General features: G+C 39.0%; 1 protein-coding gene across 1 annotated transcript in view; it reads left to right on the top strand.

The window, feature by feature from the left end:
• The window catches only part of LOC123619803 (uncharacterized), a 132,974-nt gene that overhangs the window by 96,023 nt on the left and 15,440 nt on the right, over positions 1-21,511 (top strand). The gene's annotated exons all lie outside the window — the stretch shown is intronic.

Below are 21,511 nucleotides of genomic sequence, written 5' to 3'. Positions count from 1 at the left end.
GCATCGATTGAGATAATCATGTGGTTTTTGTCCTTTCTCTTGTTGATGTGATGTATTACATTGATTGATTTGCATATGTTGAACCAGCCTTGTGTCCCTGGGATGAATCCCAGTTGGTCATGATGTATAATCTTTTTTATGTGTTGTTGGATTCTATTTGCTAATATTTTGGTGAGGATTTTGGCATCTATGTTCATCAGTGATATTGGCCTATAATTCTCTTTTTTTGTAGTGTCTTTACCTGGTTTTGGTATCAGGGTGATGGTGGCTTCATGGAATGAGTTTGGGAGTATTCCCTCCTTTTCAATCGTCTGGAAGAGTTTGAGAAGGACTGGTATGAGTTCTTCTTTGTATGTTTGGTAGAATTCCCCAGTGAAGCCGTCTGGTACTGGGCTTTTATTTGTAGGGAGGTTTTTAAGTGCTATTTCTATTTCCTTTCTAGTGATTGGATTGTTCAGGTGGTCAGTTTCTTCTTGATTCCGTCTTGGTGGACAGTATGTTTCCAGAAACTTGTCCATCTCCTCTAGGTTATCCAGTTTGGTTCCATATAGTTTTTCATAATATTCTCGTATGATATTCTGTATTTCTATTTTGTTTGTTGTAATTTCTCCATTTTCCTTTCTTATTTTGCTAATTTGTGCTCTCTCTTTTTTCTTCTTTGTGAGTTTGGCGAGAGGTTTGTCGATTTTATTTACTTTTTCAAAAAACCAGCTTTTGGTTTGGTTGATGTTTTCTATGGTCTTGTTAATCTCTATCGTATTTAATTCCTCTCTGATCTTTATTATTTCCTTCCTTCTGCTGCTTTTTGGGGCTTTTTGTTCTTCTTTTTCTAATTCATTCAGGTGGTGGGTTAAATTGTTTATTTGACATTGTTCTTTTTTGAGGAAGGCCTGTATCGCTATAAACTTCCCTCTTAGCACTGCCTTTGCTGTGTCCCATAGGTTTTGAGTGGTTGTGCTTTCATTATCATTTGTCTCAAGGTATTTTTTAATTTCAGCTTTGATTTCCTCATTGACCCATTGTTTTTTCAGTAACATATTGTTTAATCTCCATGCTTTCCTTTTTTTCTCCTTTGTTTCTCTGTTGTTGATTTCCAGTTTCATGGCATTGTGGTCAGTAAAGATGCTTGAGATAATTTCTATCTTCTTAAAATTGTTGAGGTTTCTTTTGTGCCCACGTACATGATCGATCCTGGAAAATGTTCCACGTGCACTTGAAAAGAAAGTATATCCTATTTTTTGGGGGTGTAATGCTCTGAAAATATCCACCAAATCTAGTTTTTCTATTGTATTATTTAATTTCTCTGTTGCCTTGTTTATTTTCTGTCTGGAAGATCTGTCTAGTGATGTTAATGCAGTGTTAAAATCTCCAACTATGATTGTATTCCCATCAATATCCCCCTTTATCTCTGTTAGTAATTGTTCTATGTACTTAGGTGCTCCTATATTGGGTGCATATATATTAACGAGTGTAATATCCTCATCTTGTATCACTCCTTTAATCATTATAAAATGTCCTTCTTTGTCTTTCTTTATGGCCTTTGTTTTAAAGTCTATTTTGTCTGAAATCAGTACTGCAACACCTGCTTTTTTGGCTTTTCCATTTGCATGGAATATCCTTTTCCATCCTTTCACTCTCAATCTATATGTGTCCTTCTCCCTAAAGTGGGTCTCTTGTATGCAGCATATTGAAGGTTCTTGCTTTATTATCCAGTCTGCCACTCTATGTCTTTTGACTGGAGCATTTAGTCCATTAACATTTACAGTAATTAATGATAGATGTGTGTTTATTGCCACTTTGAACTTATCTTTGCAGTTGAATTGGTATATCCTCTTTGTTCCTTTCTTCTTCCTTTTGTGGTTTGGTAATTTTCCTTTGTATTATCATGGATTTTATTTAATTTTTGTGACTCCCTTGTAAGTTTTTGTCTTGTGGTTACCCTTTTTCGTAAATCTATTAGCCCATTACTATAACTATTTTTATTAAACTGATAGTAACATGATCTCAAACCCATCCTACCGTTAAAAAAATTTGAAAAAGAAAGAAAAAAATTCTATATTTCCCTGCCTCCCTCTCCCACTCTCAGTGATTTGTATGTCTTCTTTTATAATTTCGTGTTTATTTTATTTGTAATTCATGAGTTATCACCTTTCCAATTGTGAGTTTCTCATTTCTGTAGCATCCTGCTGCTTTTCTATTTAGAATAGACTTTTCAATATTTCTTTTAGCATGGGTTTATTGTTGCTAAACTCCTGCAGCTTTTACTTGTCTGTGACATTCTTTATTTCTCCTTCTATCCTAAAGGATAGCCTTGCTGGATAAAGTATCCTGGGCTGCATCTTTTTTTCATTCAGGACTTTGAGTATATCTTGCCACTCCCTTCTGGCCTGTAGTGTTTTTGTAGAGAAGTCAGCTGAGAGCCTTATGGGGGTTCCCTTGTAACTCACTCTTTGCTTTTCTCTTGCTGCCTTTAGAATAATTTCTTTATCCTTGACTCTGGCCATCTTGATTATGATATGTCTTGGTGTGGGTCTATTTGGGTTCTTCCTGTTTGGGACCCTCTGAGCTTCTTGTACTTGGATATCTGATTCCTTCTTTAAGTTTGGGAAGTTTTCAGTCATGATTTCTTCAAAAACCTTTTCAATCCCCTTTGATCTTTCTTCCCCTTCTGGGACCCCTATTATGCGAAGATTGGGACGCTTTAGATTATCCCATAGGTCCCTTATGCTATTTTCATTATTTTTTATTTGCTTATCTTGTAGCTCTTCTGAATGGGTGCTTTCTATTGTCCTGTCTTCTAGGTCACTAATTCATTCCTCTGCATTATCTAATCGGCTTTGCACAGCTATTAGATCATTCCTCATCTCTGTCAATGAGTTTACCCATTCTACTTGGCTCTTCTTTATAGCTTCAATTTCATTTTTGACATATTTTATATCTCTAAACACTATCTCTTTTAATTCCTTCAGCACTTTGATCACTCCTTTTTTGAAATCTTGATCTAGTAGGCTATCGATATCTATTTCATTGATTTTTCTTTCAGGGGATTTCTCTTGTTCTTTTAATTGGGAAAGGTTTCTCTGCTTCTTCATCTTGCTCATATCTCTCTGGCACTGTGGTTTATGGAGTATCAGTTATCTGGTCCTTAAGGAGTTTATCTATCTAATGCCTATTTAGGAATAAGACTTAGGAAAAAAAGAAAAAATAAGAGAGAGAGAAAGAATTTTAAAAGAAGGGAGAAAGAAGGTTTGAAAACAGTGTATAATGAATAATGGAAGAGTGAGTTGAAGCAGAATATCAATCGGGTTGAGACGTCCTTTTAAAACCTTTGAAAAAAAAAAAGGGGAAAAGATGAAAAAATGTATTTGAAACCAGTGTCTAATCAATAACAGGACATCAAAACCCAAGAGAAATAGAAATGAATTAAGAAGTAAAAATTAAGAGGGTAATAGAAAATAGAACAGGTAAAAACAGATTAAAAAAAAAAAAAAAGGTGGGGGCGAGTGTCGGTGTTGTTCTGGAGTCTGTGTGCTTTTAAAGTGAAGTCTTTCTGTCTTCGTCCTGTTTTGGAAGCTCAGCTTGCTGTTTTCAGAGGCCCTCCGTTGGCGCCCTCTTCTGTGCTGCTCCCAGCACCTGTCGGCAAGCAGCTCGCGCCTCCTCTCAACACTGGGTCAGGTGCAGCTCTCCTCTGCTGTGGGCGGGCGGGTCACTGTCCCTCCGGATGCTGCAGTCAGATGTTGCAGACTGGCCAGGTAGGAGGGCGGGCCACGCCCCCTCCCAACACCGTGATCAGGGGCTGTGTTCCTGCCGGAAAGGCGGGGGGCTGCCCTCCCTCTCCTGGCGCCGGTCGCTCCGCTGCTCTGTGTGGCTGAGCGCTCCACCTTGGGTCGGCGCTCCGCAGGTGGGCTCGGGGAAGACCGAGGGACAGCCTTGTCCCTGCTCCGGGCCAAAACTCAGCTCCTTGTTTGTCTTGGCGGAGCAAGTTCTCTGAGGGACCAGGATGGAAGGATCCTATCTGCCTCGGGCTGTAGACAAGTCTCAGTCTGGCCTTTGAGGCTGCTAAGCCCTTCGGTGCGGATGCAGGTTTCGCCCCCACTACCGCCTGGATGCTAAGCGCCGGAGGATATGGCGGCTGTGCCTGAGCCCCGCCTCTCTTCCCCTGAAAACTTTCCGCGAGTTTTCAGAGATGGGGGTATGCACCTTTCCCCCCAGGGCACATCAACTGTGTTGTTTTATGGAGGGACCAGGTTGTTCTGCCCTGTACACCCACAGCCACTGCGCGCCGCCCCTTGTAGTCCCCCAGGGCTGCCTCCGTGCAGCCGCCCCCGTCCTCTGCCCGGCTTGGGCAGCCTGGCCCTGCCCGCAGCTGCCGGCCTGCGTCTCAGGCTGGGTGTCGGGGGGACACCCTGTGCCTGTTTAACTTAGTCCTGTCAGTCAAGGGCTGCTCCCTATAGATCCGAGCCTTGGAGGCTCCCCCTCCGTCCGCTGGCCTCTCAGTTGGAGAGGGGAGACCCAGCGAACGAGTGCCAATCCTTCTTTGCCGCTCCCTCCCCACGGGACTGGTCCCGCTCTGCTTTGCCTTTTGTTCTTTTTTTTTTCCCTTTTCTCCTACCAGATTTTTGGCGTCTTTATCTTTTGAAGAGGGCGACGTTCTGTCGGAGTTCCGCAGGTGCTCTGGTTGACTGAGTGGGTCTGTGGATGTGAGTCTTGGTGCATTTGTGGGAGAGGGTGAGCTGCGAGCGTCCTTCTAGTCTGCCATCTTCTCTCTTCTATCTCCCCTCAGATCTTTACTTCCCTCTACTGGCTTAGTTTTAGGTGTAGATTTAGGCTGTTTACTTGAGATCTTTCTTGTTTCTTACTGTAGGCATTCTCACTGTGAACTTCCCTCTTAGAACTGTTTATGCTGCATCTCATAAGTTTTGGCATGTTCTATTTCCATTTTCATTTATCTCTAGGTATTTTTTAGTTATCTTTTGATTTCTTCTTTGACCCATTGGTTATTTAGTGACATGTTGTTTAATCTCTGCATATTTATGAGTTTTCCAGTTCATACTTCCTGTAATTGATTTCTAGTTTCATACCATTGCAGTTGGAAAACTGCTTGGTACAATTCAATATGCTTAAATTTAAGACGTTTTGTGGCCTAACATATGATCTATCCTAGAAAATGTTACACGTGCACTTAAGAAGAATGTATATTGCTTTCGTATAGAATATTTTGTATATGTCAAGTCCATCTGGTCTAATGCATCTTTTAAAGCAATAATTCCTTATTGATTTTTCTGTCTGGATGATCTATTCATTGATAATAAGTGGGGTATTAAAGTTTCCTACTATTATTGCATTGCTATTTATTTTCTCCATTTAAGTCTATTAATGTTTGCTTTATATATTTAGGTGCTTCTTTGTTGGGTGCATAAATATTTACAAATGTTATTCTTTCGTTGGAGTGACCCCTTTATCTTTACATAATGACCTTTGTTTCTTATTACAGTCTTTGTCTTAATGTCTATTTTGTCTGATATAAGTGTAGCTACCCTAGTTTTCTTTCAGTTTCCATTTGATGGAATATCTTTTCCGTTCCTTCACTTTCAGTCTGTGGGTGTCCTTGCATCTCACATGAGTCTCTTGTAGGCAGTATACAGGTGGGTCTTGTATTTTTTTATCCATTCAACCACTCGGTTCTTTGGAGAATTAAGTCCAGTTTTACATTTAAAGTAATTATTCACAGATGTATATTTATTGCTGTTTGTTCACTGTTTTCTGATTGTTTTGTAATGCCTTTCTTCTTTTCTTGCTCCTTTCCTTTGTGATTTGGTGATTTTCTGTAGTGGTATGCTTATATTCCTTTCTCTTTCTCTTTTGTGTATCTATATAGGTTTTTACTTTGTGATTACCATGAGCTTACATAAAGCAACTTACATTTGTAACAGCCTATTTTAAGTTGATATTAACTTAAGTTTGAACACATTCTAAAGATGTACATGTTTACCCTTCTCCCTACCCATGTTTTATGTTTTTGATGTCACACTATACCTTTTTTCTTTTTAGTTGAAGTACCATCAGTTACGATGTGTCAATTTCTGACATACAGCATAATGGCCCAGCCATGCATATACATACATTTATTTGTTTTCATATTCTTTTTCTTTAAAGGTTATTACAAGATATTGAACATAGTTCCCTGTGCTATACAGCAGAAACATTTTAAAAATCTATTTTTATATATAGTGGCTAGCATTTCCAAATCTGAAACTCCCAGATTTATCCCTTCCCACCCCCTTTCCCCAGTAACCATAAGATTGTTTACTATGTCTGTGAGTCTGTTTCTGTTTTGTAGAGGAGTTCATAGTGTCCTCTTTTTTCTTTTAGATCCCACATATGAGTGATATCATATGGTATTTTTCTTTCTCTTTCTGGCTTACTTCACTTAGAGTGATGATCTCTGGGTCCATCCATGTTGCTGCAAATGGCATTATTTTATTTTTTATGGCTAAGTAGTATTCCATTGTATAAATATACCACAACTTCTTTATCCAGTCATCTGTCGATGGACATTTAGGTTGCTTCCATGCCTTGGCTATTGTATATAGTGCTGCTATGAACATTGGGGTGCATGTATCGTTCCGAATTAGAGTTTCCTCTGGATATATACCCAAAAGTGGGATCACACTATACCTCTTTTTATCCTGGGTGCCCATGAATAAATTTTTGTCTTTTAACTTTTGTACTAGCTTTATAAGTAATTAACCGACCATCTTTATATTAGATTATTCTGAATCTTACTATATATTTACCTTTACCAATGAGATTTATACTTTCATATGTTTTCCTGTTATAATTAGCAACTTTTCCTTTCAGCTTTAGGAATTCTCTAACATTTTTTATAAGGCCAGTTTAGTGGTGATGAACTCCTTTAGCTTTTGCTTGTGTGGAAAACTCTCCCTCTCCAATTCCAAAGGACACTTTGTCAGAGTGTTCTTGGTTGGCATTTTTTTTTCTTTCTGTACTTTGAATATATTGTGCCTCTCTTTTCCAGTCTTCAAATTTTCTGGAGAAAAATCTGCTTATAGTCTTACCAAGGTTCTCCTTATGTAACAAGTTGTTTTCCTCTTGTTGCTTTTAAGATTCTCTCCTCATCTTTAAATTTGACAATTATATGTCTTACTGTGACTTTCTTTGGGTACATTAATCTTATCTGAAATTCTTTGGACTTCCTGGATTGATGTCTGTTTCCTTCCCCATTATTTCTTCAAATAAGTTTTCTGCCCCTTTCTCTCTTCTCTTTCTGGGACTCCTATAATGCAAACATTGTGTGTTTGACTTCATCCCAGTCCCTTCAGTCCCTCTTTACTCTTTTTCATTCTTTTTTCTTTTTGCTTCTCTGATTAGATGAGTTCCACTACCCTGTCTTTGAGTTCACTGATTCTTTCTTTTGCTTTAACTAGCCTGCTATTGAACCATCTAGTAAATTTTTCAGTGCAGTTATTGTATTTTTCAGCTCTATGACTTCTATTTGGTACATTCGTATATTTTCTATCTCTTTGTTGAAGTTTTCACTTTGCTCATCCATTCTTCTCCCAAGCTTAGTAAGTGTCTTTTTGACTATTACTTTGAATTTGATTAAGTAAATCACTTATCTCTGTTTCATTAAGGCTTTTTCTGAGTTTTTTTTTTTAATGAACAGTTCAGTGGCACTCAGTACATTCACTGTGTTGTACAAACACCGCTTCTGTCTAGTTCCAAAACATTTCAATCACCCAAAATAAAACCTCTTACACATTAAGCACTTTCCCTCTATTGGCATGCCCTTCCAGCCCCTGGTAATCACCAATATGCATTCTCTCTCTTTGGATTTATTTATTCCGGATATTTCCTTTTATAATTTAAATATATGTACTGTTCATTGTTTCTAGTAATAGTTTGGAGCTTTAGCTTTTTTTTTTTTTTTGAGCTTTAGCTTTTTAAATTTACATAGTTATCAAAGGAATAAAGTCAACCACAAAATAAGAATCAACAGAATGTAGTAATCCAATTATAAAGGACAGTCAAATGTGCTTACACATATTCCAGAAATCAATCATCTAGGTAATAAATAGTAAGTAGTTCATTTGTCCTTTTGCTTTTAGATTCCATATACAAGTGATATCATATGGCATTTTTCTTTCTCTTTCTGGCTTACTTCACTTAGAACAACAATCTCCAGGTCCATCCACATTGCTGCAAGGGGCATTATTTTATTCTTTTTATGGCTGAGTAGTATACCATTTTGTGTGTGTGTGTGTGTGTATACACACTGCATCTTTTTAAAAAATATATTTATATTGATGTATAGTCAGTTTACAGTGTGGTATCAATTTCTGGTGTATAGTACAATACTTCAGTTATATAGGAACATACATGTATTTGTTTTCATATTCTTTTTAACCATAAGTTACTACAAGATATTGAATATAGTTCCCTGTGCTATACAGTATAAACTTGTTGTTTATCTATTTTACATATAGTAGTTAGTATCTGCAAATCTCGAACTCTCAGTTTATGCCTTCCCACCTGCTCCCCCTGCCATGTGACCATAAGTTTGTTTTCTATGTCTGGGTCTGTTTGTTTTGTAAGTAAGTTTGTTTGTCTTTTTTTTTTTTTTTTAAAGATTTCACATATAAGTGATATCATATGGTATTTGTCTTTCTCTTTCTGGCTTACTTCACTTAGAATGACATTCTCCAGGTCCGTCCATGTTGCTGCAAATGACATTATTTTTTATGGCTGAGTAGTATTCCATTGTATAAATATACCACAACTTCTTTATCCAGTCATCTGTTGATGGACGTTTAGGTTGTTTCCATGTCTTGGCTATTGTATATAGATAGTGCTGCTGTGAACATGGGGGTGCATGTGTCTTTTTGAATTATATTTTTCTCTGGGTATATGCCCAGGAGTGGGATTGCTGGATCATGTGGTAAGTCTATTTTTAGTTTTTAAGGAACCTTTATACTGTCCTCCATAGTGGCTGCACCAATTTACATTCCCACCAACAGTGAAGAGGGTTCCTTTTTCTCCACACCCTCTGCAGCATTTATCGTTTGTGGACTTTTAAATGATGGCCATTCTGGCTGGTGTGAGGTGATAATCTCATTGTAGTTTTGAGTTGCATTTCTCTAACAATTAGTGATGTTGACATCTTTTCATGTAGTTGCTGGCCGTCTGTCTGTCTTCTTTGGAGAGATGTCTGTTTAGGTCTTCTGCCCATTTTTTTTATTAGGTTGTTTTTTGTTCTGATATTAAGGTTTATGAGCTGTTTTTTTATTTTCAAAATTAGTCCCTTGTCAGTTGCATCATTTGCAAATATTTTCTCCCATTCTGTAGATTGTCTTTTCTTTTTGTTGGTGGTATCCTTAGCTGTGCAAAAGCTCTTAACTTTAATTAGACCCCATTTGTTTATTTTTGCTTTTATTTCCATTACTCTAGAAGCTTGTTCAAAAAATACATTGCTGTGATTTATGTCCAGGAGTGTTCTGCCTGTTTTCCTCTAGGAGTTTTATAGTATCTGGTCTTACATTTAGGTCTTTAATACATTTTGAGTTTATTTTTGTATATGGTGTTAGAGAATGTTCTAATTTCAGTATTTTACAGGTAGCTGTCCAGTTTTCCCAGCACCACTTATTGAAGAGACTGTCCTTTCTCCATTATATAGTCTTGCCTCCTTTGTCATAGATAAATTAACCATAAGTGTGTGGGTTTATTTCTGGACTTTCTATCCTGTTCTGTTGATTTTTTTGTGTGTGTGTGTGCCAGTACCATACTGTTTTGATTTGTAGTATAGTCTGAAGTCAGGGAGTGTGATTTCCTCAGGTCTGTTCTTTTTTAGGATTGTTTTGGCTATTCTTGGTCTTTTGTGTTTCCATATAAATTTTTACATTTTTTTGTTCCAGCTCTGTGAAAAATGTCATTGGTGATTTGGTAGGGATTGCACTGAATCTGTATATCGTCTTGGGTAGTATGGTCATTTTAATAGTATTGATTCTTCCAATCAAGAACACGGTATATCTTTCCATTTGTTTATGTCATCTTCAATTTCTTTTCATCAGTGTCTTATAGTTCTTGAAGTACAGGTCTTTTGCCTCCTTGGGTAAGTTTATTCCTAGGTATTTTATTCTTTTTTGGTGCAATGTAAATGGTATTGTTTCCTTAATTTCTTTTTCTGCTATGTCATTGTTAGTGTATAGAAATGCAACTTATTTCTGCATATTAATTTTGTGTCCTGCAACTTTACCAAACTCACTGATGAGTTTTAGTAGTTTTCTGGTTGCTACTTTAGGGTTTTCTATGTATACTATTATGTCATCTGCGAACAGTGATAGTTTTACTTCTTTATTTCCAATTTGGATTCCTTTTCTTTCTTTTTCTCCTCTGATTGCTATGGCTAGGACTTCCAAAACTATGTTGGATAAAAGTGGTGAGAGTGGGCATCCTTGTCTTATTTCTGATCATAGAGGAAATGCTTTCAGTTTTTCCCCATTAATTATGATGTTACCTGTGGGTTTGTCATATATGGCCTTTATTATGTTGAGGTATGTCCTGTTCATGGCCACTTTCTGGAGAGTTTTTATCATAAATGGATGTTGAATTTTATCAACAGCTTTTTCTGCATCTTTTGAGATGATCATATGGTTTTTTATTCTTTAATTTGTCAATGTGGTGCATCACACTGATTGGTTTGCAGATACTGAAAAATCCCTGCATCCCTGGGATAAATCCCACTTGATCATGGTTTAATGCATTGTTGGAGTCGATTTGTTAGTATTTTGTTGAGAATTTTTGCATTTATATTCACACGTGATATTGGCCTGTAATTTTCCTTTTTTGTGATTGTTTGTCTGGTTTTGGTATCAGGCTGATGATGGCCTCGTAGAATGAGTTTAGAAGTGTTCCTTTAGAGTAGTGTTTTAACATAACATTACTGTGAAAAACATTTCATTACATGTCCATGAGCAAATTACTGCACATTTAAAAATCGTATTTTACAATTTAGTAGAAATACTTTAGGCTTGAAACCTATCTTCAAATCACTGGCATTTTAAATTTGGCAATGAATATGAAATTACTTTTTGGTTTACAAAATGACTGTATTGTTACTTAAAATGCTTGTTAATATTTTAGGAAGGTTGGAGTCTCCATTCCTTTGAAGTTAATATTTAAATTCTTATTACTTATTTTAGTAGTGTCTAGTAAGAGGAAATAATATTCATGCAATTAGACAAATTAGAATATACTTTAAAGTATTTTTAACTGTTAAAATTTGTCATCATTGGGGTTAAATTTTGGCCTGGTGTTCACTTACAATATATATTAACACGTTTGATTATGAAGTGTAACAGTCTTAAGCATAACATATGGTGCACCTGCGTATAAATAAGAATGGTGTATGCACAAAGACACTTCAGTATGGGAGCTGAACTGGAAGATACATGAAAGCATGTGAAATTGCACCTAAAATTGTATTCTTAGTAACTATGATAAATTTATTGTACTTGATGAATGAATGTATTTAGTCTAGTCAAAGTTACTTTGGTTTAAATGTCTAAGCAGTGTTTTTTTTTCTTTTTTAAAAATGTATTTGTGATTTGTACTATTGATGAGGGGTGTTCTAGGACTGCAGGGGTTGTTGTCAATGTGTGATTTGTATTCTTTTATAGAATCATCTAATGTGATATACCAAGTTTTATATAAGAGATATTTAGATAATTCTAATAACTGTATATTTGACAACATATTAAAATGCTTTGCATTGGGAAAAAATAATAATAAAGGTTCAAAATACATGAAGTAAAAAAAAAAACAAAGAAGTGTTCCTTCCTCTGAAGTTTTCTGGAGTAGTTTCAGAAGGATAGGTGTTAACTCTTCTCTAAATGTTTGGTAGAATTTACCTGTGAAGCCATCTGGTCCTGGACTTTGTTGGGAGTTTTTAAATTACTGATTCAATTTCAGTACTGGTAACTAGTCTGTTCATACTGTCTATTTCTTCCTGGTTCAGTCCTGGCAAATTGTACCTTTCTAAGAAATTGTCCATTTCTTCTACATTGTTCTTTTTGTTGGCATATAGTTGCTCAGAGTAGCCTCTTAAGATCCATTGTATTCCTGTGGTGTTGGTTGTAACTTCTCCTTTTTCATTTCTGATTTGGGCCCTCTCCCTTTTTTTTTCTTGATGAGTCTGACTAAAGGTTTATCAATTTTGTTTATCTTTTCAAAGAACCAGCTTTTGGTTTCATTGATCTTTTCTATTTTTTCAGTCTCTGTATCATTTATTTCTGCTCTAATCTTTATGATTTCTTTTCCTCTACTAACTTTGGGTTTTGTTTTTCTCTCTTTAGCTGCTTTAGGTGTAAGGTTAGGTTGTTTACTTGAGATTTACCTTGTTTCCCGAGGTAGGCTTGTATCTCTAAACCTCCCTCTGAGAACTGCTTTTGCTGCATCCCAGAGGTTTTGGATTGCTGTGTTTTCGTTTTCATTTGTTCAAAGTATTTTTTGATTTCCTCTTTGATTTCTTCAATGATCCATTGGTTGTTTAGTAGCATATTGTTTAGCCTCCAAGTGTTTACAGGTTTTGCAGTTTTTTTTTTCTTACAGTTGATTTCTAACCTTAAAGTGTCATGGTCAGAAAAGATCCTTGGTACAATTTCAATTTTCTTAAATTTACTGAGGCTAGCTTTTGTGGGCCAGCATGTGGTCGATTCTGGGGAATATTCCATGTGCACTTGGGAAGAGTGTGTGTTCTGTTGCTTTTCAGATGGAATACTCTATAGACACCAATTAATCCATCTGGTCTAATGTGTTATTTAGGGCCTGTATTACCTTCTGTCTGGATGATCTGTCCATTGATGTAAGTGGGGTGTTAAAGTCCCCCACTATTATTGTGTTATCGACTTCTCCTTTTATGCCTGTTAACAATTGCCTTATATATTGCGGTGCTCCTATATTGGATGTATATATATTTACAATTATTATATCCTCTTCTTGGATTGATCCTGTAAGCATTATGTAGTGTCCTTCTTTGTCTCTTGTAACAGTCTCTATTTTATTTTATTTTTTAATTGAAGTATAGTCAGTTACAATGTGTTAGTTTCTGGTGTACAGCACAATGTCCCAGTCATGCATATACATACATGTATTTGTTTTCATAGTGTTTTTCATTAAAGGTTATTACAAGATATTGAATATAGTTCCCTGTGCTATACATCAGAAATTTGGTTTTTTAAAATCTATTTTTATATATAGTGGCTAACATCTCCAAATCTCAAACTCTCAAATTTATCCCTTCCCACCCCCTTTCCCTTGGGAGCCATAAGATTGTTTACTATGTCTGTGAGTCTGCTTCTGTTTTGCAGTTGAGTTCATTAGTGTCCTCTTTTTTTTTACATTCCACATATGAGTGATATCATATGGTATTTTTCTTTCTCTTTTTGGCTTACTTCACTTACAAATGGATGGACCTAGAGATCATCATTCTTGTTCCAAATGGCATTATTTTATTAGTTTTTATGGTTGAGTAGTATTCCATTATATAAATACACCACAGCTTCTTTACCCAGTCAGCTGTCGATGGACATTTAGGTTGCTTCCATGTCTTGGCTATTGTATATAGTGCTGTTATGACCAGAGGGGTGCATTTTTGAATTAGAGTTCCCTCTGGATATATACCCAGGAGTAGAATTGTTGGATCTATTTTTAGTTTTTTTGAGGAATCCCAACAGTCTTCCATAATGGCAACAAACTACATTTCTGCCAACATTGTAGGACGGTTCCCTTTTTGCCACTCCCTCTTCAGCATTTATCATTTGTGGACTTTTTAATGATGGCCATTCTGCCTGGTGTGAGGTGATAACTCATTATAGTTTTGATTTGCATTTCTCTGATAATCAGCAATACTGAGCATTTTTTTCATGTGCCTGTTGGCCATTGTATGTCTTTATTGGAGAATTGCTTGTTTAGGTCTTCTGCACATTTTTGGATTGGATCATTTTTTTCTTATTAAGTTGTATGAGCTGTTTATATATATAAGCTCTTGTCAGTCTCATCTTTTGCAAATATTTTCTCCCATTCCGTAGGTTGTTGTTTTGCTTATGGTTTCCTTTGCTGTGCAAAAGCTTGTAAGTTTAATTAGGTCCTATTTGTTAATTTTTGTTTTTATTTCTATTGCTTGGGTAGACTGCCCTAGGAGAACATTGCTAAGATTATGTCAGATAATATCTTGCCTATGTTTTCTTCTAGGTTTATTGTGTCATCTTATATTTAAGTTTTTATAAGCCATTTTGAGTTTATTTTTGTGCATAGTGTAAGGAAGTGTTTTAACTTCACTGATGTACATGCTGCTGTCTAGTTTTCCCAACACCACTTGTTGACGAGACTTGTATATTGCCTCCTTTGTCACAGATTAATTGACTGTAGGTCTGTGGGTTTATTTCTGGGCTCTCTATTCTGTTCTGTTGATCCATATATCTGTTTTTATTCCAATACCATGCTGTTTTGATTACTGTAGCTCTGTAGTATTGTCTGAAATCTCGGAGGGTTAGTCCTCCAGCATCATCTTTTTCCTTCAGTATTGCTTTGGCAATTCTGGGTCTTTTGTGATTCCATATAAATTTTAGGATTATTTGTTCTAGTCCTATGAAATATGTCATAGGTAATTTGATGGGCTTCTCCTTAAATCTGTAGATTGTCTTGGGCAGTATGGCCATTTTAACAATACTGATTTTTCCAATCCAAGAGCATGGGATATCTTTCCATTTCTTTAAACCATCTTTTATTTCCTTAGCCAGTGTTTTGTAGTTCTCCATGTATAAGTCTTTCACCTCTGTGGTCAGATTTATTCCTGAGAATTTTATTGTTTTGGATGTGATTTTAAAAGGGATTGTTTCTTTAGTTTCTTTTCCTGCTATTTTGTTGTTAAAGAAAGGCAACAGATTTCTGTATGTTAATCTTGTATCCTGCTACCTTGCTGAATTCTTTTATCAGGTCCAGTAGTTTTCATGTGGAGCTTTTAGGGTTTTCTATATATAGTATCATGTCATCCACATGTAGTGACAATTTACCTCTTTTCTTCCAATTTGGATTCCTTTTGTCTCTTTTTCTTGCCTGATTGCTGTGGCTAGGACTTCCAAGACTATGTTGAATAGAAGTTCTGAGAGTGGGCATAGTCTTTATTTTAAAATCTATTTTGTCTGATATAAGTATTGCTACTACAGCTTTCTTTTGGTTTCCATTTGAATGGAATATCTTTGTCTATCTCCTTTAGGCTGCATGTGTCTCTAGCTCTGAAGTGGGTCTCTTGTAGACAGCAGATATGAGTCTTGTTTTTGTATCCATTTGGCCAGTCAGTCTTTTGGTTGGAGTGTTCAGTGCATTTACATTTAAGGTAATTATTGACACATATGTTCTTATTGCCATTTTGTTAATTATTTTGGGTTTGTTTTTGCAGTCTTTTTTCTCTTTCTTCTTTATGTTCTCTTTCCTTATGGTTTGATGATGAGAAGCTTGTTTAACATTTTTTGTAAAGCTGGTTTGGTTGTGCTGAATTCTTTCAGCTTTTGTTCATCTGTGAAGCTTTTGATTTCTTCATCAATTCTGAATGAGAGCCTTGCTGGATATAGTATTCTTGGTTGTAAGCTTTTCCCTTTCATCACTTTGAATATATCATGCCACTCTCTTCTGGCCTGTAGAGTTTCTGCTGAAAAATCAGCTGATAACCTTACGGGAGTCCCCTTATATATTATTTGTTGCTTTTCTCTTGCTAATTTTAATATTTTCTCCTTATCCTTAATTTTTGTCCATTTGATGACTGTGTGCCTTGGTGTGTTCCTCTTTGGGTTGATCCTGTGTGGAACTCTGTGCTTCCTGGATTTGGGTGGCTGTTTCCTTTCCCAAGTTGAAGATTTCAGTTACTATCTCTCCAAAAATGTTCTCAGGTCCTTTCTTTCTGGGACCCCTATAATGCGAGTATTAGTGTGCTTCATGTTGTCCCAGGGTTCTCTTAAACTATCCTCATTTCTTCTCATTCTTTTTTCTGTTCTGCAGTACTGATTTCCACTAGTCTGTCTTCTAGCTTTCTGATCTGTTCTTCTGCCTCATTTAGTCTGTTGATTCCTTCTAGTGTACTGTTCATTTTAGTAATTTTATTCAACTCTGTTTGGGTATTCTTTATATTTTCCACCTCTTTGCTAAAAACTTTGCTTTGAGCATCTATACTCCTCTTGAGTTATCTGAACTGTTTCTTGGATAAACTGCCTATCTCCTCATCACTTATTTCTTCTTCTGGGATTTTATCTTGTGCCTTGGCCTGGAAGATATTCTTCTGCCACCTCATATTTCTATTTGTATTTTTAGGTAGATTATGTTTTAGGTAGGTTATGTTTCTGAACCTTGAAGAAGTGGTCTTCTGTGGGAGATGTCCTATGCATCCCAGCAGTACACTCCTCTCTTGTCACCCAAGGGCCAGGGTCCAGCTGGTCCCAGTGTAGAGTCTGGCCTTTGTGGATTCCTTCCACAGGCTTCAGGATTATTGTTTTCTTATTTCTGGTATCTGGCCCCTGGTGGATGAGGCTGGACTAGAGGCTTATGCAGGTTTTCTGGCAGGAGGAGTCAGTGTCTGCCACTGCTGGGTAAAGCTTGGTCCTGGACCTCTGGTGGGTAGGGCTGTGTCTAGAGGCCTTTGGCTCAGGAAGTCTGCTGACAGATGGGGCTGTGTTCCCACCCAGTATGTTGTTCGGCCTGAGGCTTCCCTACAGGCTGTTGGGTGGGGCTAGGTCTTGGTGCTAACGATCCAATCAAGATGTCAGCCTCCAGGAAAGCTCATGTAGATGAATACTCCCAGAATGTCCACCACCAGCTTTTACGTCCCCTGGGTGAGCCGCAGCCGTCCCCTACCTCCTCAGGAGACCTTCCAAAACTAGCAGGCAGGTCTGGCCCAGGTTCCTGTGAAATCACTGCCTCTGCCCTTGGACTTGGCACATGCGAGATTCTGTGTACACTTCCCAAGAGAGTGAAGTCTGTTTCCCTGAGTCCAGTGGGGCTCTTGGAGTCCAGCCCCACTGGTCTTCAAAACCAGATGTCCTGGGGTCTCCTCCTCCTCCTAGTGCTGGAACCCTGGGCTGGAGAGCCTGACATGGGACTTAGAACTCTTATTCCTGTGGGAGGGCTTCTGCGACTTAATCATTCTTCAGCTTGTGGGTTGCCCACCTGGGGGGGGCAGGTATGGGGCCCAATTATATTGTGAGCACGCCCCTCCTACCATCACGCTGTGGTTCCCTCTTGAAGTTTCCAGTTGAATACCTTGTTCTTTTGTTTGGAACATATTCCTTTGTTCCTTCATTTTCCTTGACATTCTGTTTTTCTATGCATTAGCTAAAACAGCCACCTCTCCCAGTCTTGAAGAAGGGACCTTATGTAGGAGATGAACCTTATTGTTTGACCTTCCTCTAGCTCTTGGTTGTCTCAAACCTTCATGATTTACAGCTGACTGTATTCTTAGTGGCTTCTGGGAGTTGAGGGTGTGCAAAGATCTCTCAGGGTCCCAAAGGGGAAGATCTCAGTTAGCACCTAGATTCAGGCTGGTTGGAAGCCAGACCCTTAGGCAGCAGCTTTTCAAGTGTGCAAATATAGCTCTTTTAAGGCCAGACTGGGAGATGGGCATTTCTGTCTCGTCTCTCTGCACTGAGCCCTGAGGTAATAGCCAGTTAAGAACTGTTCCTTTGTTTGCTGTCTCATTAACATATGAACACAAGTCCCATGAACACAAGCCCTGGGGGCCACCAGGGTCAGGGATGTGGCACTGCCACAAAAGTCGGGGCAGCAGACGTGGACAGTCTCCTTTCCTGGAGACACTGGTGAGCTGGGGCAGGACGGAGGGAGATGGTGACGACACCCACTGGCCTTCCTGATCTCTGGAGAGGATTACAGTGGGCCCTTAGGTGTGTTTGACTAAAAGCTTGCCCCCCAGGCAATAGACGCTGCGGAAACAGACCTCATTCACAGAAAGTCTTGGGGTGCATTTCATTGTGCTGTCTCTGTGCTGTGCCCTGGGGTGGGGAGCCAGATGAGAACTGTTCTTTATTTGCTACAGTCCTATGGCACCTACTGGCCACTAGAGCCAGGTGATCAAGGGGTGTCCCCTGGGTGGCAGCCACGAAAACCAGGGCACCATATGTGTGCACAAGGTCACCATAATGGTGACCTGGAGCCAGGCAGAGGGGAGAGTGTGAAGATGGCCCCACCAGCTCTGTGGTCTTTGGAGAGTATTCCAGTAGGCTTCTAGATGTGTGTTAAATTAGAGTCCTGCCCCTCAGGCCACAGCTTTAAGGTAAGCACACAGGTGTCTTTCACAGAAAGACCAGGCGCTTTGCTGGTGGCTGCCTCTCCACTGGGCCTGCAGGGGGAAGCCAGCTGAGTCCACGTGAGCCCTTTAAGAACTGTCTCTGGCTGGGCAAAATGGGTGGAGGTGGTCAAAAGGTGCAAACTTCCAATTATAAATAAGTCATGGGGATATAACGTACAGCATGGTGACTGTAGTTGGTTAATACTGTATTGTATATCTGAAAGTTGCTAAGAGAGTAGGTCTAAAAAAAAAACCCCAAAATTTTCTATATTAGAATTTTGTTTTTCAAATTATAAATGTGACCAGAGAGCACAAAACGAAACAAAGTTTCTCCTTCACTGTAGACTGTGGGTCTCATGCACGCAAGCCTTGTTGACTTTCAAAGATAAATGTTTTAGACGTTTGTCTTTTAGATACAAGTCTTCTAAAAGTTGGGGTGCTTCACATGGGGTCCAAACCTTTCGCTCGTCAGGGAGCAGCTGGGGGTTGTGGGTTCCCTCCTGACTGCGGTGGCCTGGCCAGGGCTGGGGCGTATGGCCAGTGTCTCAGCCTCTCCTACCCAGTCTGACGTGGCTTTCCTCTCATTCACCTGAGGTGTAGGAGCTGCTGTCTGGTTTGTGGCTCTGTCTCAGGATGTTGTTCTGTATGCAGCTGTCAGGTGTGTCCATGGAAGGAGTGAGTTCAGGACCCTCCTACGTCACCATCTTGAACCTTCTTGCTTTTATCTTCTTACTAGACTAGTGGGTAAGAGAGCAGTGTCGAGGGTCCAGCTATCAGGGTTACTGCCCCGCCTGCTTACTTCCTGGCTGGGGAGCTTGGGCCTTTGCAGATGGGGGTGAGGATAGCACATGGTTGATAAGGCTGCATGAGGACAAACATATCCACACACACAGAGTGATCAGAACACAGGGGACTGAGCAGCGTTCATCATCTGTCTCCTCCCCCTGGAGTGCCAACTCCATCAGGGCAGGACTTTTTCTCGTTGCACTCCCAGCCCCTAGAGCATGAATAGATGCAAATACGGCTAAATGTTCCTTATTCATTGGCCTCAGCCCTCATCCCACTGGCCTGCCTGACTACTCCTTAGAGTCTGACCGTGGCTTTTTCACAGCCCCCCTCACAGCTTTCCAGCTTGGCCTTAACTCATCTTTGAGGCTTTGTAGCCCCTCTGGGCACTGGCTATGTGGTCTGCCCTGGGGAACTCCCTGAGGCGGGTAAACTTATCTGGTAAATACGGAGAGACTGGTGACAGGCTTTCTCAGCTGAAATTCAACCTTTCATACTAGCAGCATCATCTGTGTGTAACTGCCTGAGCTTTAGTGGGAGTATGAGGAAACATGACTAATTTAAAAATTTTACAATATTCCAGACGTGTACACATTAAACATCATACATGTGACGTTATCTTACTAAGGTAGCAAATGCTCTGTGGCGTGTTCAGCAAAGCCCTGTAACAAGGCAGTTCAACCACCTGGGCAACGTACGCAGCTTTTTTCTTAAAACACCATAAAGCAACGTAAGACAGCAGACGGGCAGAGCCCAGGACGGAGGGTGGCTTCGATAGGGAAGAGATCTGGGGAGGACCCCCAAGTCATCCAATGTTTAGGGTTAAAAAAGCTACCTTCAGTCTGTGGGCTCAGCTGTCCAGCTAAAATCTAGATATGAACATGAGCTTGGACACAGAGAACAAACTTACGGTAACCAGGGGGTAAAGGAGATGGGAAGGGATATATCAGGAGTTCGAAACTTGTACCTCTTGGGGAGTGATAGAAATGCTTGATCATGGCGGTGATTTCACAGGTGTATATATCTATCAAAATTCATCAAATTGTACATCTGAAATGCATGTAGTTTACGGTACAGGAATCATACCACAGTAATGGTGTCTAAAAAATAGAAAAGAAAATTAGCTTGGGAAAGAGAACTCACAGTTGGAGGCCAGTTATACACTAGGCACTTCTAAGTGTATTGTTTATTCCTCATGGTCACCAGGTACTAGGTTACAGAGTTGGGATCAGAACCCGGGCCTGACTGACTTCCCTGGAAGCCTAGACTCTATACACAGTGCTTCCACTTCCTGCTGTTAAGTGGGAGACCTCAGGGGGAAGGTATGGCTGGATTCTGTGCAAACATGAAAATGCTCTGGACTGAATGGGTACAACTCAGCTGCTTGCACCTTGAATGACCCAGCCCATCTAGCATAGGGGCTGCCTTTCGACTGTCTGTGCAAATACATTTCTTTTTCTGCCCTGCTGGTCAGCAGTTACACGGCAGTTAGTGTTAGCACCTCTCTGGGCAGATGGTGGTGATGTCAGCCTCTGTAAGCACTCTGCTAGCTACTGGCTCACTTTTCTCTGGGGGTTGGGGAGGGGGCTTATAATGAACCCTATGTCTGATGACAATTGCATTAGATACAGTGCTTATTTAAACCAACAGCAATTGAAAACATGACTCGAGAAAAGCCAAACCATGTTTGTGCTTTTATATAGTGATACGCTTGATAAAAAATAGTGTGTCTGATTTTAGACCACAGTTTGAGAGGTAGAGATCTAAAGAAAAGCACAAATATGGATGATTTGGATAATAGCACTTAATTACCTAGAAAAGAACAAGCTATCAGAGTAATGAAGAAACCTTTTAAACAATTTTTTTTAAGGTTAAACTACTTTATACAAAATAGTAATTATTTTTGTGATATCTGATGAAGAAAGACAAAGAAACTGTTTTCTTCTCATAAATTAGATTGGCATTCCCCAAACTGTTGCCCAGAGGAACAGTATTTCATGAGCTGTTAAAATACATGCTTTAATTTTTTTAAATGGACAATAGTTTGAGCAATGATATATCCTCTTCTGAAGGATTTAAGGCAAGGGAGACACCAAAACTGTTTTTAAAGCATGACTATTTCTACACCCAGGCAGTGGTTTGTGGAGGGGAAGAACAGCTTGGCAAATGCTGAAATTCCTGACTGGAAGGTAAGTTTGGAGAGTTCACTCACATGGTCTCTTAGTTTTATATCCTAGGCACTCTGATTTCAGGAATACTCTGTCACCAAACTGAGAGACAAATAGGTGAAAAATCTGAAGTTTCAGGTCCATTGATTTTTAGGGGGCATCCAAACCAGAAGAGCCCTGGGTGAAAGTA

This window comes from Camelus bactrianus, chromosome 8 (assembly GCF_048773025.1).
Source record: "Camelus bactrianus isolate YW-2024 breed Bactrian camel chromosome 8, ASM4877302v1, whole genome shotgun sequence".
NCBI classification, from domain to species: Eukaryota; Metazoa; Chordata; class Mammalia; order Artiodactyla; family Camelidae; genus Camelus; species Camelus bactrianus.
This window is presented reverse-complemented; position numbering and strand designations above follow the sequence as displayed.